The sequence below is a fragment of the Grammomys surdaster genome, unplaced genomic scaffold (assembly GCF_004785775.1).
Source record: "Grammomys surdaster isolate TR1022 unplaced genomic scaffold, NIH_TR_1.0 125934, whole genome shotgun sequence".
NCBI classification, from domain to species: domain Eukaryota; kingdom Metazoa; phylum Chordata; class Mammalia; order Rodentia; family Muridae; genus Grammomys; species Grammomys surdaster.
Window position 1 is genome coordinate 2,342,993 of NW_021620757.1, and position 24,648 is coordinate 2,367,640.

Genomic DNA, 24,648 nt, shown 5'->3' on the forward strand with positions numbered 1-24,648 from the left:
TTATGAACCAGCACTACATCATCTTAACCATTTTATAGTATTTTTCTCCTCCTCCTCCTCCTCCTCCTCCTCCTCCTCCTCCTCCTCCTCTTCTTCTTCTTCTTCTCCTTCCTCTCTCTCTCTCTCTCTCTCTCTCTCTCTCTCTCTCTCTCTCTCCCTCTCTCTCTTTCTCTCATTGGATTCTCTTTTATTGTGGGAAATGCTGAGATATTTTGGGCCTGTAGCTGTACTCCAGGTGCTGGGCTGGCAAAGTATCCTGTCCTGGCCAGGAGACTTCCTGAGGTGTTGGAGAAGGCTGCAGGGCAGAAATGCCAGGTGACTCTGCAAATTTAGCCTGCTAAATATAGCAGGTGATTATACAGTTATTTCTATGATTTTTTTTCCTAATCACAGTTTACTGGAGGCCTTAACCTTTAGAATGCTTAATGGCAGGAGGCTTGAAAAAACATTCTTCTGGCCTTCTATGATAAATATCTTTGACAAGTAATTATAAAAATGTATTACTCTCTTTATTATACAGAATCATCGCCAGAGTATGACCCATAGTGTCCATGGACAGAGGGTCAGGAAACAAAGGGACCTCAGATGACTCTGAAGCAGAACATGGATGAGCTCCTTGACCAAGGTGTCTCAGACTAGGAGTACCATTGCGATAAGGAGCTATGTCAGATGACACTAATTATTAATCTTACAATTTCTGAAAGCTGGAGCAGCAAGGGCTATTAAAAAATTGTTACCTAATGCTGGGGATCAAATCCAGAGTCTCATGCATGCTAAGTCATACCACTTGGGCTACATCCTCAAACATTATGGAAGTTAAATCTAAAGTGGACCCAATAGGGACCAAAGAATAGAGCAGATGCTGGCTGTTTATAGAAGTTAAAGTTGTCTAGAGAAAAATCCTGAGCACCCACTTCCTCCTAGGTCAACTGATGACTAGTAGAGACCTTCCAAACTTCTAGCCTGTAATTGTTTTTTTTCCTAGGTAGGGTTTCATTCTGTATCTTAGGCTGGCCTCCAACTCTCTGTTTCCTTGCCTCTGTCTCTCAAATGCCAGGATTACAAAAGCACCACCATACTTTGCTAGGTCATAATTTTTTAATTAAAAAAAAAGTTTGTTGCAGAGGTTCTAAGGCATCTCTTAAAGCTCAAAGGATGGGGGTTGGGGGAAACAAAACCAATTTTCTAACCCTAAATTAAACCTAATGTGTTTGGATATATAGTGGATAGATGCATGAATATAGGCAGCAATGGGGAAGTGAATGTGTTTTTAAATGATCAAGATGAAGTGGGAACTCATCTTTGGAACTCTACAGTGGCCACATTACACAAGTTGGTGTGTTTGACCATTTCTCAGGACAGGGAACATGTTGATTGGGGAATACCACTGTTAAACCATATCTCTTATTTTCAGTATGGAAAAATTCTACCTGGGTCTGGGGGGACTTTAATTTTTGCAAGAATGAAATGAGTCTATTTTTGGCTACAGTGCCTACACAAAATGAACACGTCAGCATCTTTATTCTTGTCCCTTTGGGGGGAGAAGAGCTAGTGAAGAACAGAAGGGCATCAGGAAGCCCAACTGCCTGTTTAGCCCCCTCAGCATTTGTACTTGGAAAAAGGCAGTCAGCCCAGATAATTAAAGTAAGAATCCTGACGGAGGTACTTTATTCAAAGTTCAGCCACATTTTGGGATGGAGAACTCTGCATGCCCCCTTCCCTTGTTAATAGCTTTGCTGACCTTCTTCAGAGAAAAAGTCATTAGAATGTTGAGTTATGATCTGTTTCTTGTAAAATTGTGCCAGTCCCCCATTTATAGCCCTGTATTTCAACCCATTCTAATTACCTCTTAGAATATACTTCTCAGCTCTTAGAGAATATTTTAAACCCTGATCTAAGCAATCAAGCATATTTCTTGGTTGAAAAACTGTGCCCTGATATTCACGGGTCTCTGTGACTGCCCCAACTTCCCCAAATAGCCACATAGTCCTTGTCTGTTTTGGAGTTATTTAGAACACGTGTCATTTGCTAGCTTAACTTTGGAAGATGACCTTTCACACTAGATGCTTAGTGTCGGAGAAACAAAAAGGATGAGCATGAAATCACTCACAGCTCTTATAGTGGTTGTCTGTTTCTTCCCAGAAAGTGTCTCTCATTTTGCCCCATGACCAAACATCTTCTTCCTCTGCCTCTGAGAGGGGTGCTCGATGCAGACTCTCATGGGAGTCTTGTCTAATGGAATTCTTGTGATGCTTCTATAGCCCCACAAAATACCCGGAAAATTAAGAAAATAAGTTCCTTAGGCTTATGACATTGAGAGACCTTCAGTTCATGTTGAGTTTGGATCTACCCAGTGGAGCTTCCCATATATATATATATATATATATATATATATATATATATATATATATAAAGTGTTCCTACCATTTCAGACAACTCATGAGACTCAAAGACTTCTGGAGGTCCATGCTCCTTTTATGTTTTGAATGGGACTAAAACCAGCACTACTGAGAGGAAGCATCTTTATAGACTTTCTAAATCTCTCCACTGCTGAGAAGGATTGAAAAAAAAAAAAGAAGCATTTCTCTTGTCTCTTTATTTCTAATCACTCCTTCCCTCTAACGGGACTGAAGCACCATGAGAAATGGCACTCTTTTACGGCAAGGACTCATTTGCCCATAACGAACACTGAGCACAAAAGCAAATTAAACGAAACCAACCCTATGCTTAGAGAGACCATTAGGAACGATTTGACATTTATTGAACAACAGATGGCGATTAAAAGCATAAAAGCTAGATTGCCTTGCTAGAAACAAAGGGTTGTTCTACCGAGGAAGCCTAACGTTTCAATTAAAATACCTCACAATGTCAATTAAATCATATGAAGATAAGACTGAAAATGGTTTCTAGCTGCACTCTAATCAATACTGCAGTTAAAATCCTCATCAAGAAGCACCCAAGTTTTTAGTTTGACAGTTTGTTGAAAGATTAGCCAGAGCTTCAGGAAACCATTTCCTTCAGTATAGGGTTCAAAAGGTAAACATTTAACCAGGAGTGCCTCATATGTATTAAACAGATTTATTTCAGCGATGAGGAGGAAGCCTCATTGCTTTTGCTGTGTTTCAAATCTCATCCACTTTTTAGTATGGATTAGGCATTAGTGAGGGGTGGAAAAATAACCCCATTATTTCCACAGCTAGGATTTCATTTTAATAAGCTGTATATTCTTTTGGGAAGCAGCAAGCTGGCAGAGAGAGAGAGGAGAGAGGAGAGAGGAGAGAGGAGAGAGGAGAGAGGAGAGAGAGAGAGAGAGAGAGAGAGAGAGAGAGAGAGGGAGCTGTCAGGTGATTTGACTTTTTAGTGAGGCAGCCTTTACTTTGAACCACACTGTGGTCACTTTGAACAAGTGCCTTGCACAATCAGAGTCTGCTCCCAGATCTGCTACCATGTCACTGTCCCCGAGGCACATCCTAAGGCACATCCTAAGGACTCCTTGAATTTAGCCCTTAATTAGTGCCCCTGTTGTCTAGGCAGATCTTTTCAATACTCTAGAGGGAGGCCATCTCCCTCTTAGAGGTTGACTTGTTTTCCTCTCAAGTTCACAGTGAAGCCCACTCTGATTACCAATTCGTTAGAATACAATTTCATCTGGAAGTAGAGTTGTTGCAGGTGTGATCTGTTAATTACTAGAGTAGAGTAAGTCTGCCACTCAACGTGATTGGTGTCCTGACAAGAGTGTGGAGATAGCATATTTCAACCAGGGAGGATGCACATGAACATAAAGGTAGAAAGCAGGCCAGTTCTACAAGCTAAGGAGAGTCAGAGACACTAGCGAGTGTCTGGTCAACCAACCACCAGCAACTAAGGAAGAATCATGGGAGAGATTCTCCCTCACAGACATTAGAAAGACTCATATCTAGGACTTAGGCTTGCAGAACTCTGAAACAGTACATTACTGTTGTCCAAGCCACACTGCTGAGAACCACATTCCAGCAACTATAACTAACACATATGCTATGCTAAATACACTGAGCAAAAGTTGATACCACCTCCCACTCTGGAAGGTTCATAAAGCACTTTGCAAAATTTAAGTCTCTAAGAAAACTTGCTGGGCAGTGGTGGTATACACCTTTAATTCCAGCACTCAGGGGGCAGAGGTAAGGGGATCTCTGTGTGTTAGAGGCTAGCCTGGTCTACAGAGTGAGTTTCAGGACAGCCAAGGTTACACAGAAAAACCCTGTCTTGGGGGAAGATTGTGTTTTCCAAACATTTGACTGTAAGGAGTTTTTTTTCTCCCTCACATAAGTAACCATGTTCTTTGTTCTAGGAAAGAATGCTCTGGACTGCTTTGTCTTTAACGCCACCTTTTAACTATGGCACCTCAGTTCCAGGACCGCAGGGGCTAGCTTCCACCCAGGCTTTAGCTTCTTCATCTGCAAATACCACCAACAGCACAGAGTTCTCAGAATCACTCCAGAGCCCCTCAGTTACTCTACCTGTAGCCAAATTTTGGAAGCTCTTACCCGGCTCTCCGTTTCTGCTCTTTTGCTGTGGGAGAGTAATGGAACTGAGTTGAATTCTATGAAATGGAAAGCAGAGTCTCCACTGCTGCCCATCAATCCCTGACCTCCTGGGATGCTTTTCCACCAGAGCATTAATTCCTTCCCATGCACTCCCTTGGTCCTTCATGCCTGGACCATTGTGGATCCATCCCTGAGTTGGACACAGAACAGGCAGGTGAATAGGTATAAGCACTGAGAAATCCTTTTACTTGAGTGTTGATACCTTTTGGAGGACAGAAAGTAATGCTGGGAGAGAAAAGCAGCAACACAAGTATGTTCATGTTGGAAACAAAAGGGGATAAAGAGTAAACAGGGGATCTCCACCCATTGGAAGGCATGAGAGTATATTGCTGTTGGGAAGACTAGAGATGGATATTCAAACCTTATTCAGATGTGAGGTAACTATGGGAGAGAGCAGAGAGGAGACAGGAATATAAACATTCCATTTTAAGTCTCCCACAATACTGTTTTCCTTTTTAAAGTATACACCAGAGCCTCTGGGGCTTGATATTAGAAGAGGTCAATCAGTTAGAGAAGGCCACTGGCCTGCAATAAAGATCTAGCTTTGGCAGGAGCAAGTGTAAAATCGAGGGAATTGAATAGGATAAGCAGGGAATTGTAGCTGAGCATCAGGGAAGGATTCAGTATAGTTTCGAAATTTCTAACCTTGGCGATCTTAAGGACCAAGGAATTTCCTGGGCCAAAGAGTAGTCTGAATACAATAAGATATGCTTCTTCAACTAAAGTCATAGACATGAGGAGGAAAGTACTATTAAAATTTTTAGACAAGTCACACCAAAAAGCAAGAAAGCTAGTGGGCTGGGAGTGGAGCCTAATGGTACAGCACTTTGGTATAAAGTCCTAAGTTCCACTCAAATAAGCTAAAACCAAGAGAATGAAGGATGGGTCTGGAGAGAGAGCTCAGCAGTTACGAGCACTTGGTGCTCCTGTAGAGAATCTCAATTGAGCTTCCAGGACCTACGTGTTGGCTCACAATCATCCATAACTCCAGTTTCAGAGTTTATACTCCTGCCCCCTCTCTGCTCTCTCCCATGGTTACCTCACATCTGAATAAGGTTTGAATATCCATCTCTAGTCTTCCTAACAGCAATATACTCTCATGCCTTCCAATGGGTGGAGATCCCCTGTTTACTCTTTATCCCCTTTTGTTTCCAACATGAACATACTTGTGTTGCTGCTTTTCTCTCCCAGCATTACTTTCTGTCCTCCAAAAGGCATCAACAGTCAAGTAAAAGGATTTCTCATACCTTCTGATCTCCAGGGTTAGCAAGTGTACATACAGTACACAAACACACACGTAGGTAAGATCCCCACCCATATGCATAAAATAAAAATAAATGAATCTTAAAAGAGAGACGGGAGACTTATGGTGTTAGAAATCAAAATAGCCAAGTTTTAAATTTGTCACCTTTTTTGAGGATGATCTGGAACAGATAATGGTATTTATGTGTTGGCATCACTGTGGTGACAAGACACCCATGAGTCTTGGCCTTGAGAGAGGAGAACAGAACTTGGATATGTTATGTGAAGAGAGAAATGTTTTTCTTTAATGGGGATGAAAGGGTTCTTACTCACAAGAGAGGGTTTGAGTATAAAGCTAGCTAGCTGATATCTCAGATAAGTTATGGTCCAGGGTGAGGGAGCTACTTCAGGACTGTGTCTTGTGTAGGCTTGAGTTATGCTACCTTTGTGAAGCAAGGGCTCCAGGAACATAACCTACTTCTAAGTCTATCCTGGCACTGAATAACTCTACAATGCCTGAGTACAGAAGCTATAAGATTAGCCAACTGGGAAACGTAGCAATAGAAAAGTAGGAATACAGAGATGAGTTCAACACATAGACACATGATGGTGCAAGTACTGAATAGAAAGAATAATGATACATCTTAAAAAAAAGCAGTCGTGGGAGGATAAAAAAGATTAACTATGATCCCACAAGCATAAGACTGGCAACTCACTTCTTTCCACAACTGTTACATACTGAACTGTATTTTCAAAGCCATAAAACCAAATAATTGGGTTCCTGAAGTTAATAATGAATCAACCTTTCAATTATACTTCTTGAATAGCTACATATGCTTTTATACCTACTCAAGAAATTAAGTAGAAGGGTAGAGAGAAGATAAAGATGTTACAGGATTGTACTCATTAAATGATCACCATGTTAGACTTTAACTTGAAACAGAAACAAGAAGGAAGGATGTGGATGCAAGAAGCAGAGAGAGTACTTAATTATGGTGGCCAGTCTAAACAAATCCACTACAAAGCCACTAAAAAAAAAAACTGAGTATAATATGTGATTAGAACAAGATGTACCAAATATCATCCAAACAAGTTGTAAGGACATAATATCAGGGGAGTTGGTTTGGAGAATTCAGAAGGGAGTTAAAGTGTACAGAAGGTTTATCTTACTGTGATAGGAAGGTGGATGCATGTACTCAGTTGAAGTTCTGAGAGAAACATCTAAATTACTCTTCCTATATATTTTCCACATAAATATATACATATAATTCCTATATATGATAAATAAATAGTTTACATATAATTGCTCAAAAATGGCAAAGATTAACTTTACGTGGATAAAGGAAAATAAATCAAATAAAGTGTGGTTAACTAGCAAACCAGGACAAGAAAAAAATTAAAATAGTAGAATGAAATCAGAACAAAATATAAAGCAGATATGATATCAGAATTCAATCCCATGAGTAGTGCCATGGTGGTTGAGTCTCTGTACCTCCTTCAGACTTATTGCTCATGATAAGTGCAGGCCAAGAATCCTGATGACTATAGGAAGATGAGGGTTCCAGGTGAACTAAATAATCAATTTATCCTCTCTTGTTCAAGAGCAAGTTCTCCATCACTGAGTTATCGGTCACATTGTGTCTTGAATTTGCCCACCTCTGGGTAGCTTCTAGTTGTGAGAGATAACCGATGTCTTCAAACTTAGAGACATTTATTTGTGGTATCATTTATTCCACAAGTCTGAAAACATTTTAGTTGCTATACCATGTACTTACAGATGAAAAGAAAGAGATCAAACTCAGTTATTATAAGGCAAGATCTTAGAAAGTAAAACAAACCAATGTGTAAATGTGTCTTTTGTACAAAAAATGTCTTCAAAATAGATAAAAGAATATGGAAATCTTTAAAATGAATAAAGGAAAAGGCTGTGCCATGTAATGATTAACTAAAAGGAGACCGAGCACAGCAGTTTTAATGTAGACAAAGAGACTGTAAGGAAAAATAACTGAGCGACTGTGTGGAGAAAAGTGTTATATGAATAAAACTTTTCAGCTTTTGACCACCATTGAATAAACACCTGAAAAGAATCAGCTTAAAGAGAAACTTGTAGTCTAGCTCAAGGTTACAGAGGTCCATGGTCACTAGTCCATAGTCATGGTCCATGGTCACTTGCTCCTATTGCTGTAGGTTTGGGGTGGACCATGTAGGACATGTGATGGAGCAAAGCTGTTCACTTCACAGTGGCAGGGAAGCAAAAAAAGGAAGTAGGGAGAGATAGAAAGAAAGAATACAATATGTCTTTCATGGTGTCCAGGAAGCAATAGAGAAAGTGGGGAGAGAGCAAGATTGAGGTGGGTGGGGGAGAGCACAAGACATCCTCCGGGATAGAGTCCCAGTGACCTACTTCTTCTCACTAGGTATAATTTCCTGAAGTTTCTACTACTTCCCACAGCTGTTAATTCATGAGACCAGAGCCCTCACAGTCCAGTCACTTCCCAAAGCCCTACATCTGAACACCACCAGAGTGGGGACCAAGCCCAAACAGTGGGAACACAGATTTCAGAGGATCTTCAGAATCTAAACAATAATAACAAAGAATAACCCACAAAGAACAAGAACTTAATTAGAGAAGTATAAATCTAAGCACACACTAAGGGTTATGTTAACATAATAAAAATAATATAGAGCAAGACACTATTTATGACATTAATAAAAACAAAACATCCCAAGAGAGGGGAAACATTAATTATGCAAGGCAAATGCCATACATGTAAATATGATGAAAATCTTAAGGCGTTACTGATGACTGTAAGGAAGACATGCATACATGTGGGCTGTAACATGCTCACAGAGGAGATGACCAGATAGTAAAGACATTTATCCCTGACTTTACCTATAAATCCAATGCCACACCACTAAAAATCTCTACAGAATGTTGATACCCTGTGATGTGATCGTAAAATTCATAGAAATAGTAACATGATGCTTTGTGGGCTAAGATAATTTTGAAAAGGAAGAACAGTGGGGGTTATCACTTTGGAGACAATTCCCAGGAGTCGACTGTATTGAAAACAACAGGTGGTTGGTAGAAATCTATAAGCAAATCATTGGAATAGCACAGTGACCCCAGATCCTAACTTAGATAAGGAACTTGGCTTGTTACTGAAATGACACTGCAATCACTTGGGGAAAATGTTCTATAAAACACATGGTGTTATGACAAATTACTTTCTGTGAGAAAAACAAATGGAAATTAGATTATTAATTCACAACATATACAAATTCCAGGCAGAAGTATGAAAACTGAAAGGCTAAAACTATCAGGGAAAATGTGTTGCAAAAATATAAGAAAGACTTTAACTTGATAAAAGAGGAAATTTTTTTAAAAAAAATCAAAAAGCCTATAAAGCAGGAAAATGGTAGGTAAATTTTATTCCATCAAGACCAAGTACTAACTGTGGATGAGAACATATTTTCTGACTACATGGTAATGATTAAGCATCAGGAATAAACCAAAGATCCTTACAAATGTTGTCTAATAAGAGTAACGGAGGATAGGGAAAAAAATCAAAGGCTAGAGAAGGCAAATAGAACTAGGACTGAAGAATAGAGAAAAGAAATACGATCCAGTGTGTAGCTCACTGATGTGCTCAGCCCTGGACTCAGGCACCAACGCAATAAAGCATAGTGAAACATCGCACAGCCCTGAAAAAAATGTCCTTTGCAACATTTGCTGGATGATGTGGACTAAAGTGGGGAGCAATGAGTGTTCCTTTCTGCCAAAAAAGAAATAGTGAGCATGTGGGGAAAAAAAGAAAAGAGTATCTAGAGTTTCATCTGACCCTTTAAATAGTTGTCCTTTTTTTGCTTGCTTTGTTCACTTCTGTGTGCAGGTCTGACATAGGATACAGCCCACAGACTGAGTAAATGTCATGGTTTCTCAACAAACAAATATCTCCCGGGGAAACCAAGAATAATTTGCCCTGACTTCCTATTTTATTTTCCTGTTTCTTTTTATGACTCCTGCATTATCGAGTTTTGTTTATGAAGCTGGATGCCTTTTGTTATTCTCTATGTCCACTTTTTAAAGGGTAGAACCACTTTACATTTGATATTCCTGCAGTTCATAAGATACTACTTTACAAGTCAAGATATGAATAAATCAATATTTGTTAACCCAAAATTTGTTAAGGGTGAGAATCATATCATCTTCACTGGGGTAATTTGCCTGCTATGAACACCATGACTTACCAAAGGATCGTCTAGAACTTTAATGCATTAATTGCTAGAAAGTCATAGATTCTGAAAGTAGGATTACATCACCTCCTGTTCTAAGTTTCTCCTTTGGTATTAAAAAAAAAAAGCAAAAATTGTCTTTATTTATTTATTTCAGAAAAATTGTACTTAGTGGAAATAAATGTTATGGCAATAGTCCAGAATCCTGGGAATCCTCTCTGTGGGATTTTCTTCTTCAGATCACAGCTGAGCTCTTGGCCTTTTGATTACTAAAGCCAACAGGATTGAGGAGTTACTTTGGGGTTTAATTAGGGCTTACTGTGTGCTCTGCTAACTGACTCACACTGTGGAAAGAGGAAAGCAGGAGGGACAATTCCACTTCATTCCCTCTGCCTATTTCTTCCTCTTAGCTCTACTTAAACACCATGCCTTCATCCCCATGCCTTCATTCCACCATCACCTTCCTCCTCACCTTTCACACACCCCCAAGCCACTCAGTCATTCCTTAGTGTCATTTCTTTAAAACAACAATCTCCATTTTCTGCTTCTCCCTCTCCTATCTGTGTACAAGTTTATCTTTATTAAGGATGAAGGAGGAGGGTGTTTGGTGCATTAAAGACACATATATTCTGTAAAATGCCCTAGACAGAACTACTGATATCCAGTGAATGTGCTCTGGAGGTTTAGAAAATAAAAGACTTACCTAGACAAGGGAGAAATTTAGCAACCCAGGATGCCTGGGCAGAAATAATTGCTAATTAGCATCCTACTAGCTTGGGAGCATTAATTGGCTTTGGGGGATATGCTTCCTGGACCCAAAGTGTATTTTGTTCATTTCAGTTTGCTGCATAGGATGGAAGGGGAATGACAATTACCAAAACACTTTCATTTCAGAAATTCAACCTAATGGAGACTTGTCATTTGAATGATTATCCAGTAGTTGGTCTTTGTTTTTCTGCCAAGTTCTGAGAAAAACAAACTCAGATTTTTCTCAAGCCTGAGAAAACACAACCTTTTCTTCAAAATAATTGAAAGAATTTGCTCAAGGATCCAGGAACATTCACAAAAGGACTGCCATTTTCTATGATGCTGAGAGGGAGACGAAAAAGACGGTATCTTTTGGAACATTTAATTTTTGCTTTGGAACGCATCAAGCAATAATATCAAAGAAAGTGTTTCAAATTGATATCTTTAATTTTTCTCTTAGAAAGAAAATTTGTCAGCCATCTTGTGATTTACTGAGACTAAAGGCATATGTGAGAACACGCTTTTTGATTAATTAAAAGAAATTACTTGAGCATAATACCCATGATGATATTGTCTTTGAATTAAAACTAACTCAATAAGATTGATGACATTTCCCATCATCAGATTAAACATTTTTGCTAATTATACATAAGTCAGTGGGTTTGGATTATTTTCAATCGATACTCTGAAACAACGTCCATCTGTGTTCTAGAAGACTATTTTGCTGCTGTTTTTTTAGTGGCTTTATTTTTAACAGCCGGGGTTCTTTCATTTTCTTTGTATCAGGGCTCTCAATATTTAGTTGTGCTAACTGTGGAGATAATTATTGCAATAGCTTTTGCTTTGGGCTGTTTCTTTTTTTTTTTTTTAAACCTGTGGTCATCTTTCTTGTATAATCCCATCATGATTACTGTCATGGCTACCTCTTGACTTTGCTACACTCAGATTTTTCGGTTAGAACAATGGTAGAACTGGAGCCGACAACATCTGCAGCTGTGTGGCTCAGCCATCGGGCTGTCTGATCTGACTTGTTATGGATGGCTCTACTCCCCACTTGCAAGCAGGAAAGTGACTAAAAATGAAATCTTCGATTGTGTTTGACACCCCGAAGCATTGTTAGCTCTTTAGATATCTCAGTCTTCCTTTGACAATTTACCCTGAGTCCCGTTTCTAAAAGTTTAATTCCTGATGAATTCAAATTTGTCTTTGTACAGGAAGGCTTGAGGAGCGGGGAGAATAATACTGTTTGAAACAAAAACATAAAAAGAGGGTACTTTGTGTTCTTGGTCTGCTTGTGGGCCAGTGATAAGCTCACATACTGCTAACTTTTTGTTTTGCTGTCTCTTTGCAACACATTAAAGCCAAGCAATATGGCTAGGCAATCAACCCTGAACCTCTCCTACAATTTCTGCACATTCTTTGCCTATATTTTTATTCCCTGAGCCAAATTCTTTATTCATTCTGGAAAGTGCTTACATGCCCCCCTTGAGTGAAAGGGAGTTTTCTAGGCTCTCATCAGAGAATGAAATTTGGGGCTGTCATTTAGTTCTTGTGGAAGCCTGCCTGAGACAATTGATATTTTAGAAATAGTTTATAGATGTGCCGTCTCTCTCCTAGGTGCTACACTGTGTCACCAGAAAACTCCTCAAAGAGGTGTTTATTAGCTTAGCCTCTCCCAGTGAACGCTCTTTGATTAGCCATGTTTCTGTGCTAGGTCTTTATCCTTTTGAAACTATTAATCTTAGAAATCGTAAAAATAAAATTCTCTGGGGGCTCCTTTAAGCATTGCTGAAAGATACTGCCTAGTATGCTATTGAGTGTTCTGTGCACGGATTCATGTGATAGATTCCTTTTAAAGGTTATTAGGAGGGAGGAAGTAGAAGGTTGGCTTTCTTAAAGAAAGTATCCTATGCCTCATTATTTCTCTTAATTTACTGGCTCCAGGGAAGTTCCAAATACAAACAAATGTATCATGAAAAGAGAGTCTGAGAAATTTCAGGCAGGTTCCAGAAGGGATGTAGGAGTTCCTGCTCATTTGTTCTCTCAGGCACTCATCTATTGATTCAGTAGACTTGGATCAAAAGATAACTGTGTTCCAAGTACCACCCAGAGTACTGAGGAGAAGGAACACAAATCTTATTCTAGAATGGATTCTAGCCTAAAGGGGTGGGGGGAGACAAAATGGGCAAGAGTAGGAATAGGATGAAGACAGAAAGAGAGGAATTCATAGATTGCTACTGGGGAAATTAGGACTGTCAGCTTTGTCTAGAGACACCGGGTAAGGTCTCTATAATAAACCCCAAAGGACAAGGACAGAGGGTGGAACTGCAAGACACACAGGAAGAAGGACTGGAGCAGATCTCATAGACTGCTGGTTAAGAGATGAAGCTGGAGGGAGGGCAACCCCCAACCTCACAACCTTAGCTAGGAATTTGTGTTTTTTTCCTCTGGAATATGTATGGATTTGAAAATGTATCCAGCAAGATGACTGTATGAAAATTTCCTGGAAACCTGACAGATGACAATTTGCAAGGAGGACATGTAAGAAGGCAAGAGGTCATTCAGGAAGTGGTTGGACCAAGTCACAGGAAATACAGAAGTAGTGATGCCAAGGCTGGGATGGAGAACAGAAAGGGAAACAAAGCAGAGAGGAATAGAAACAAAATCAAAATGTGTTTACCTGTTGATGTAAGAGGAACTATGCCAAGGAAGTCACTCAACTTTGCTGCAGAGAAGATTGTGAATCGTGATGAATAAGGGACTAGGGAGAGACAAGCCCTGAGACTGCATGAATTGAGAGACAACACATTACATTTTGGTTGTGTGGTGACAAAGTACCTGAGGGATAGACAGTTTTAGACACAGTTAGATAGATATAAAGGTCTGGACCTTAAGAGAGAAACCTGAGCCTGGGAAATACCATTCCTGGAGAAAAGTAGCAAATATGAGGACAGATTATTGATGGAGGGAACAGAGGTGACAAACACCAAGAACGGGTGGAAATACAGAAGACCTCAAGGGATCTTCAGGAAGTATGGGAAGAAAGCAAAGGATTCATGCAATGGCAATGGTGGCCTATACATCCTCTACCTTGCTTTCCAGCTGATGGAGTTTTAGAACGTGCTTGGCCCTGAGGACTCTGGGAGGTGCATGAAATCATAATTTAATGTTACTGCTGTTGTAGAAACATAGGTGGGGACAGCTAGTTGGAGGAAGTCAGTCACTCACTGGTGTGCCTTTGAAGAACATCTCTTTCTTCGGGTCCCATCTTCATGCTCTCATTGCTTCTTGCCCTCCATGTCATAAGCACCTCTTTCTCATCATGCTTTCTCTGCTGAGGTGGTCTTCCTCACCTTAGGCTCAAAGCCTGCCTGCTGCAGACTGGAGCCAAGGGAGCCAAGACAAATATCTCCTCAATTACGTTGAATTTATCAGATTTTGACCATCAGCAGTGACAATAAAACAACACAAAACTAAAAATCTCGATAGCACAAATGCTGACTCTCTTCTACCCCACACATTCTTTTTGTCTGTCTTCCCTATGAAGTGGAAACCCCTTGACTTCACAAACAGACCTCTAGGGGTTACCTACAAGCACTCACAAGACTTCTAAAAGCTTTACATGGGACTCTTCATTATTAGTCATTACCCTACCCCTGCCATGTCTCAGAGGTTAATTTAGTGAGGTACTGTCACTTTTTATACAGGTACCATTGGGAATTCTCAGTTGGTTCTTCATCGTAGTCTTGTTGTTGATGCAAATTTTCTCAATACGTTCTATGCTAAAAACTACTCAGTAGATTCTTTGTGTGTGTGTGTGTGTGTGTGTGTAGACATTAAAGGTTGATGTCAATTACTCTCCAATTTAGGTTTTGAGAGAGGGTCTCCCATTGAGCCTGGAGCTCACTGTTTGGTGAGACTGTCTGGCTAGCAAGTCTCAGGGATCCCCCTGTCTCTTCATCTCCACAACTGGAATTACAGGTACACATTACTTGTAATTAAATAAATAAATATTCTTTTTATTATTTATTTATTTATTTATTTATTACTTTACATCCCAATATCAGCCTTTTCTCTCCTCTCAGTACCCCCTCACACAGATCTCCCCATTCTCCCCTCCACTTCTCCTCGGAGAAGGGGGGAACCCTGTGGATATCACCCTCCTCCCCCACACATTAAGTCACTGCAGAACTAGATGAGATCCTTTCCCACTGAGGCCAGACAAAACAGCTCAATTACAGGAACAGGATTCACAGGCAGACAACTGATTCAGGGACAGCCCAGCTCCAGTTTTAGGGGTACTTGCATGAAATCAAGCTGCCCTTTCCACTACATATGTGTGTGGGGTGTAGTGGTGGGTTGGGAGTGGGTGGGGTGGGACAGGAGATGGTGTGGGGCCATGGACCTAGGTCCAGCCCATGCTTGCTCTTTGGATGGTGGTTCAGTCCCTGGGAGCCCCCAAGGGTCCAATTAGCTGACTCTTGATTTCCTGTGGAGTCTCTCTCATCTTCAGGTCCCTCAGTCCTTCCCCCAACTCTTCTTGAGCTCCATTCAAGGTTTGTCTGTGAATCTCTTCATGTATTTTCATTGGCTGCTGGGTGGAACCTCTCAGAGGACAGTTAGACTATTTTTTTACATAGGTGCAAGAGGTTGAAATATTTTACTGAATTATTTTCCAACTTAATTCCTACCTGCTAAAATTCTTTTAAAATCATGAGTGAGTGAGTGTGTGTGTGTGCGTGTGTATGTGTGTGTGTGTGTGTGTGTGTGTGTGTTAGAGTATGTCTGGCTTTTTGTGGATTCTGAGGATATGAGCTAAGTCCCTTATGGTATAAGGTGAGCACTTTATCCACAGAGCCTTCTCTTCATCCCAATTCTTAAAGCTTTGACTTTGAAGTTTGTCGTTTCAAACTTAAGTAGGCATGTCAATGTCATACATTTCACAAAATGTACAGAAAGACATGTCCTTTCATTCTATCCCCCAGATTAATTCTATTACCAAACTTCGTTCTATTCCTCTGCCATAACTTGACCCTAGGCTAGGGATGGCAGGAGGTATCCCACTGACTCAAACTCACAAAGAAAATCAGCACACTTCATGACATTCTACGTCTGCAACCTCTGTTCTGCCTTTGGCAAATAGCTTGCTACTGAATCATGGCATGTTTCTCTTCCTCCACCAGACTTTGGTACATGCTGCTTTCTTGAGATGTAATGAGTTCCCCTTCTTCAATGTTGTTAGCTTTATATAAGACATAATGTAAAGGCAGTGAATTCTGTACAATAAAGGATACTTCTTTCAGGCTGTAGTTAATCTTGATCTTGTTTATAACTTTTCTCCTCCCAATGGATTTATAAAATCCTTCCCATCGCCATATTGCAGTTCAAAAAGACAGATTAGAAGAGAGAAATGTCATCTCCAAGTGACTACACGCAGCCACTATTTGTCGCCAGAGAACACTTTAGAGGCAACTGAATCGCCTCAGAAATAAGCTTGATGACTTAAAGGTAAACTCAGAACAACTGTTGACTGAGATACTGAAAATTTTCTGTTTTTAGGTTGAAAGCCCTCATATTAAGAAGCATTCTTGGCAGAGCACAGTGGTGTTAGACATTTGCAAAGCCAAGAAGGGGATCAGCAAATCATGTAGCCCCAAGGCAAAGGGAAAAAGCAAATTTGCACAGTCTCTCTGGAGAGACATTTTCTTCAAAGCAAGGACTGGCTGAAAGTTTCACCCATTCTGAGGTAAGAAGGTACCTTAGTTATGCATTCTATTGATGTGATTAAATACCGTGATTAAAAGCAATTTGTGGAGGAAAGGGTTTATTTCAGATTACAACTCTTAGGTCATACCCCACCATTGATGGGAACTCAGACAAGGAACCTAGAAGCAGGAACTGAAGCAGAGGTCATGGAGGAGCCCTACTTACGGCTTGCCCCTTGTGGTTTGCTCAGCCTGTTCCTTATATAACCCAGGGGTGGCACTCCAGGGAAGCTGGGCCCTTCCACATCAGTCATTAATTAAGAAAATACCTACAGGATAATCTTATAGATGCATTAACTTAACTAATATCCTCTCTCAAGATATGTCTAGAATTTGTGTCGAGTTAACAGAAACCAATGAGCACAGGAAGGATTTGTTAGTTATATATGTTTTCAATGCCGTAACTAATGTCTAAATTAATCATCTAATAATCTATATGCAATCAATTACTGAGTTTTGATTTAGCCACCTGCAGATGGGAAAACAAAAATCTTAATCTAAAAACATTGCTTAAAATTAAATACAACTCTAAGACATAATGTTTGATAAGCCTGGGAAGCAAAGGACTCTGTATGTCAAAGTGCTTTGAATTTTGAAAGTGCTTCAGTGCTGAGATAAGGATATTTATATTCTGTGACCATAGTGACATAGTCAGAGAGTCCATAGTCAAGAGAGCAGGCAGGAGAGGAAGGGGAGTATTTAAATTTAAATTTACACAGGCTTCATCTGTTATTATGATTATTGGAAAAGAGCTCCAGTCTTCTGGACAGACTAAGAAACTGTAAGTCTTTTTTCTGAGATATCCACTTAATGTTAACTAAGAAATCACTGTTTAATATTCATAGACTCTGATTTTTCTTGGCCACATGTACAAAAGATTCTATAATTTACTTAGTCTATTTGTCTTGTAGAAAAGGGAATTTGATTATTTAATTTTTAAAGAAAACAACAGCTTTTATTAATATATGTAAAACTGTTCTTGCATTAGTTGGAAAAATCCTTCCATTTCTGGATGGTTTTATTTGCCCCCCCCTTTTAACAGGTTGCAGGTAAATACATGGCCTGGTCAGATATAAATCCAGTCATCACAGGATTACCTTGGGTGACACACTTGCTTTAATTTATTGAGCATTTACTCTGTGCCAGGTGCTGCATTGTACACGATAACAACCATCTCCTGATCTCCCTGTGTGAACAGATAGAGTTCAGTCAGTGGAACAAAGTCACTGTGAGTAGTAGGGTTTATCATTCACTCAGTGACACTCTACCTCAAGTTCCCACAGCCTGCTGAGAGTACCTGTGCGCCTCTAGCGCCAATTCATCATCTGGTGACCTAATGTGGATAGCTTGAGGGGTGAGAATTTATACTGAGAGATTAGCATCTCAAGGCCCCATGCTGTCCCGAAGAATAGGTGTAGTGCTTGATAAAAAGGAGCTGGGAGAGTGAAAGTCTGGGAGAGGTTGTCAGTGTGCACCTCAGTGGACAACTCAGAGCTTCCAGAAAAGTCTTTGATGGTGTGAATAGGCAACTAACAAAGACATCCAGCAAAAGGGGAGTCCTTAAAGAGGCCTGTGGGAAGCTGCTGTCTCGGTTGGCCATTGCTTCTTTGGGCTCCTGTCAGGAAGCTGAGGTGGTGGATACCCATGGTGACTGTTGTTTATCAGAGTCAACATCAGGAAGGCAAGAGTGGCAAGGAGCAGATTGGAGTCAGAACCTGTTGGACTTCATCAGACATGGCTTTCTCTGGAATCTTTAGCCAAAAGCAGAGAGGAACCTCCGCCCTTCTCTGTACTGCCTTACTTGAATGTCCCAAGTCGTGTGTATGTTTCTCTTTTGGGTTAATCCAAAAGTTGAGTCACATGGAAAACAGGTGTCTGGAAAACACTGCCTCTGATTCCCTTAAGCTGGCATGGTGTAATCTAATACACTTCCCTACAGTGCAATGACATATGATAATCCTTGGGTTTTAGGAAGAAACAAGACTGACTGAGGTAGCTTGTTTGAGGTTACACAAACACATCACTAGTTCTAACAAATTTCAGAGCCTGCCATTTTAAATTCTGCAGTCTGTACAGAGTTTTGCTTTTATTTTTTTAAAACAGTGACAAAATAATCCCATTGTAAAAGTGCATATGTACTTTGCATTTTTTTCTCCGTCCCACAAACCACATGCACTGGATGGTCACTCCCTGGAAACCCTGGCCACTATTAGGGCCTGAATCCCTCAGTGTGCATTCTTCTGTGTTGAAACAAGGCTTGGGCTGTTTGGTTTAGATCTGACTTGACTGAACTCCAAGAGAAGGACTGGTGAGCTATGACTTGCCTGTCAGTTATGATATCACATGCAGATCCTGTCACTGCTTATAGATTTGGCTTCTCTATAAGCTTCCAGGAAGAACTGGATACTATAACTCAGAAGTATGAAGGGAAATTGACCTTTGACCAATGATAAATGAAAGTTGGAAGACTCTAGCCGGTAAATCACTCCTGCCTATCCAGCACAGACTCTTCTGAGGAATGTGCTGCCATGTACCAGTCTGGAAGGTGGGTCTGGTTATTTTATAGGACCATGAAGTCAGTTCAGCAATATACTACTAGGTTTATGTGTACCCTCTCTTCTTTCTTCATTTTTTGCTTCTCATTGGCTCTCCTTGGACTACACCTTCTGCAAAGCCCTGGCCTTTAATCTTTGCCTAAGACTTAGGTCTCTAGGGAACCAGCCAAAGGTAGTTACCTAAATTTATGCAAGTGCTAAGCAAATGCCAACAATAGGTGTTCAATACTGTTCGGGAGGGTGTTTAGAAATGTAAGGTTTTAGCTTCCTTTTTGATGTTGGCTTTACAGTTCACCAAAGTTCAAGTCCTTTTTTTCCCCCCTCAATCCATTAGCTAAATTCTTAAAGTAATCCCTAAATGGTCACACACTATTTGATGTGACAATATGCTATTACCCTCAGTTAATATGCTTGCTTGCATTTAGAAAGAGATGTCATTAAGCAAAGAGAATGAGTAGCACCAGGATTTTCTCTTGTATAGTGGGGAAGGCATGATGGAGAAGGGGAGTGCCTAGTTTACCTATGCACCACTGACAGTAGTCTAGTCCAAACCAATAAAACATGGTCATATGTAAGACTTGTATACCAGAAACACCTTTTTAAACCACTTGTTAGAAATTATGTGGTGTATCGATACTGGGAAGTAAACAATTGTAATTTGTTCTAATGGACCAAGTGCATGTTTTCTTAGGAAATAAATATGTGTGTGTGTATACATATTTTTATACATATATTTTCCCATATTTATACATATATTTTTCTAAGAAAACTTGTTTTGTTTATTTTATTTATATTTTATTTCTTAAAATTTATAAGAAAATTATAATTTTATATACATACATAAATATATAATTTTTTGCAGTTATTGAAAACAAATAAAGAAAGAAGCGAAATACTGTAAAAGCTGGGACTTAACTGAAAGAAGTTGTCAAGCATGGGTTCTTGAGTGCATCTTGTCCCTGACACTTTCTATCTTTTTTCTCTCTTTTCTGTCCACCCTGAAGAAGAAACTCTACCATACATTCTCATCACTCAGTTTCATCCAAGCATGTGGGGATCAAGGGACCACAAGCTGAGATATCTGGAACGGAGCCATAGTAAGTCCTTCTTTCGTTTGCTTTCTTGGGTATTTTGGTCACAGAGATGAGAATGCTGTTTTTGGTTTCTTTTTTTCAGATGATAAAATAAAAAGCAACTTAGAGGAGGAAGGGTTAGTGTGGGCTCACAGTTTGAGGTACGGTCCATCATAGCTGGAAGTCAGGCAGCAGGGTCCTGAAGTTGCTGTTCACAGAGGAAGGATGCATGCATGCTAGTGCTCAGATTCTTTTATCCACTTATGCAATCTAGGCTCCCCTTTGTAGGCAATGGCTACCTCCATAATTAAGATGAGTCTTCACACATCAGGTTAACTAAGATAATCCCCCGGTGGTTATACCTGCTTGCAATGTTCATGTCCCAAGTGATTCTAGATTCAGTCACATTGACAACACTAACTATCACAATATCAATAATTCAAAAGTTGATGAGATTCAATTTTAAAGAACATTACAATGAATAGATATGGGAAAAACATGAGGCACATAGGTAGATGACAGGTACATTTAAAAAGTTTAAAAGGCAAACTCTCAAACTCAAGGATAACGTGCACAAGTGTTTTTATCTTTTGAATGAGTTTGTCTGCAGAATGGATAAATTAGCTTCCTTTATTAAAAGAGAAGAACTCTCCCAAATTAACTTTGGAGACTAAATCCCAAACTGCAGATAATTGAAAATAAAGGTTAAAAATAAACGTGCTGATACAGCAGTCTCTCAAAACAGAAGGCCCCATCTCCTCACAATTATAGCTGGGTTTACCAAATTGAAGGCTATAAAAGGAAATGTCAGTTATAACATTCTAGAAACAAATATTTTTAGCGGGACCTTGTATACATGAAAACAAAGGTGGTGGCACATCCCTACAGTTCTAGCCTTTGAGAAGCAGAGGAAAGTGGGTCAGAGCTGTGAGGTCATCCTTGCCTGTATAGTGAGTTTGAGGCCAGCTGGAGCAACATGAGATTCTGTTAAAAAAACAAAGCATATGTATCCTAGAGTTATTGTAATAGTTAGAAAGAGGCTATATCTTCTAGAAGATTTTACCTTTTCTTTTCTTGTTAGAGGCAGAATCATCTCAATAGAAAATTAGCAGTCGCAGGGTAATGTTCAATTTCACTAAATTATGGAACAATTCTGGTCCTCTGTGTTATAAGGAGACTTTAATGCTGTTGCTGCAGGACAATCAGAGATTTTTCCAGTTCTTGGCACTTGAATTGCAAAGAAGAATATTAATAAGATAAAATCCTAGGGTGGAAAAAAATCTTTCAACTCTGAAACTCTATGCCTGGAAGAATCATAAGATAGCATTTTCTCATAAAGTCCCTTTGCTTTAGAAGATCCACAATCCTGATTATTATTCAAACCTAATTTCAGCTCAGAAAACTTAAGTAAAGGGCAATCTTTAAGTTCTGAGGATTATAAAAGACGACAGCACGTATGTACTTTTGATAAAAGTGGGGGAGGGAGAGGGAGTGGTGAGCAGTAGGGGCAGTAGCTGCTCACCAGAAGATAGCTCAGAGCAGCCTTCAGTCAGGGTAACAGAGAGAGAGGAGTCATAGCAAATCACTGTGACAGACTCCTGGGCAATAACACCATTATTTAAATGCTGCCCAGAAAACATTGCTGTACCATGACAAAGACATTATGAAAGCCTCACTTTATTATTATTCTGGAGTTGTCATTTTACATGTATGCACGTATAAAGGTGATCAAATTACACATTGTCCTTATTAGGGTTTGAAATGTAGCCTTACACTCATTTTATTGGTTCAACAAATATTTGTTGAGTTGACTGTTTACCAGGCGCTATTCAGATTGAAGGACTGTTTAAAAAGCTTGAGGCTTGATCCCTGTTCTTTAGTAGCTTAAGAGGCAGTGGGGCATGAGCTTTGGATGTATTATGAGAGATACCTATTGGGACTCCTGGGCTCCCTAAGGGTAACTTTCTTGTAGTTAGCTGGATGACCTCACTTTGGAGACAGAGCTTGCTATTCTCATTCATTCACTTACTCATTCAACATATTTGTGTTATGTGCTCACTTTGGGACAGTCATCTCCCTCCTCCCTTGGAAGTAACTCTTTAGTAATGAAGCTAAATCATGAAATGTTGAAGAAGGTAATAAAATACAAATAATGATACCAATTTCCAATAAGTGGATTCAAGCAGTGTTCTAAATACTCCATGACTGATAGCAGATCATTTAACATGACTGATTCTAAGTTTAAAATGTTCCTATGTGTTGGCATTAAGTTGCCTCTGCTACTTCTGGTTATTGAAGGGCTCATCAGGTCCTATGTATGGTGTCATCCTCAAGTGCTAATGGTGTTGGCTGACCTTGTGTGTTTAGTCCACAGGCTGATGCTTGCCATCAGTCTCACTGGGATCTGCTGATACTAACCAATCCACTGAGTCTGGGCTGACTGAGATCCTTTTATGAAGTCCCTCCTCTAAGGCTCCACATGCTTTCAGGTTCACCCCTCACATATTTTCTCTTATCTCTAGAATAAAAAGGAAGTTTTGGATTTCTTATTAGATGCTCACTCTTAGATCTCTTCTCTCTCTAGATAAGTTGTTTAGATTTAGAAGAATATTGTGTTTCTAAATTCTCAAGGACTTTGCTTTCCACAGTCAAATGCTAGGGCACTTAGATGCCAACTCTCACTCCTTTAAGGTATCAGCATATAGCTGACTCTTCAAAACTGCTTTGAAACTTAAAAAAAAAAGGTTATCATTTTTCCCACTCAACAACTTAACCCGAGAGCAGTGATGGGGAAAGAGTGGGTAGGCTAGTTACTCATCAAAGCAATAATAGACATTTCTTATAGTCTCCTCATTTTTGTCTGTCAGGGATTCAGACAGGGTGTACTGAAGATGAGTCTTGACTTTTTTGCATATTTGAGGCTTCTGGTGAAAATTATCTAACTTGAGAGGGGAGTTGCTGAAATCATTCTAACACTCCTGAAAGTGGTGTCTTGGGGTTGCTGTTCACTTGGGGCCTTGCAGGGCAGTCAACTAGAATATCTACACATGGTTATTCTATCAATGTGCATGGACCTTTTCACAATATTCTGGCAGAGTTCCCAGGGCACATTTGAGGGAGAGGGAGAAAGACAGAGAAGAGACAGAAAGAGAAAGAGAGAGACAGAGACAGAGACACAGAGAGACAAGGACAGATAGAGAGACACACAGAGACAGAGAGAGGTAAAGACAGAGACAGAGAGACAGACAGAGAGAGAGAGAGACAGAGATACAGACAGAGATACAGACATATATACAGAGATAGGAATGGCAGAGAGAGACAGAAAAAAAAGAAAGAAGAAGGAGAGAGGAAAAGGGGGGATCACATGCATGAGGGCATTAGGCAAATGTTCTGTTACCTTTTGTGGCAAACCTTATGAGAGACGTAGCATCATTTAAAAAGTTAAGGCATTTACAAAGGTCTTCCCACCACTGATGTTACAGGGGAGATGTAGCCTGCTGCTTTGACTCTGTCTTTGACTGAAAAGCCTGTCACTGTCACATTAAGGGCACATGTAGTGGAATATGTATTGGTGTATTCACATTTGGAAAATGTAATATACCACAGGGAGATTGGTAGAAAACATAGGCAATACAAAATTCTGAGGAATGTGACAGAGTGTTATTTTGTCACATATTTTGTGACTTTAATTAGCATTCACTACTCATGTGTGCAGGTGTGAACAAAGAGAATTGATGTGTGCAGTCAAGGAGAATGAAAGTTTGAATGCTGAGGTAGGAAAAGATCTGACTTAGAGTATGTACAGATAGTCCCAAGTTTGTTCTGCATTTGCTCCTTTGGTTCATTATCTATGATGGTTTATTTTATATGTCAAAGTGACTGAATAAAGTTGGTAAACATTTCTGAATGTGTTCATGGAAATGCTTTTGGGAGAACCTAGCACTTGAGTCAGTAGACTGGGTTATCATGATTGTCTTTGGCAATGTTCATAGAAGTCATCCAATCTATTCAGGACTGGGATAGAAAAAGGAGGAATACAAAGTCTGTCTCTTTTGTGGGGAAGAGATATCTATGGCCTCCTGCCCTTGGACACAGACACTCTTGTTATCAGTCCTCCAGACTTAGAGTGAACCATTGGAGGTCCTGTTTCTTCAGCATGTGTAGCTGGAACATGGAGGAAATTCTCCAGAATTTTGGGAGCTAATTCCTATACTGGGTCTCTTCCATGATATACAGATCTTTACGTAACTATGTACATCTTATTGATTCTGTTTCTCTGAAGATTCCTACTATCTTGCCACTTTTCTACTTTCTTCAGGGACTGTATTTGCTTGTTCTAGATTTCATATCTATATCCCCATATCTTTTTCTATCATGGATTGTCCATATTTTTCTCATCTTTCATTTTTCATCTCAGGATTTAGCAGTCCAGCCTTATGCTGAGGAA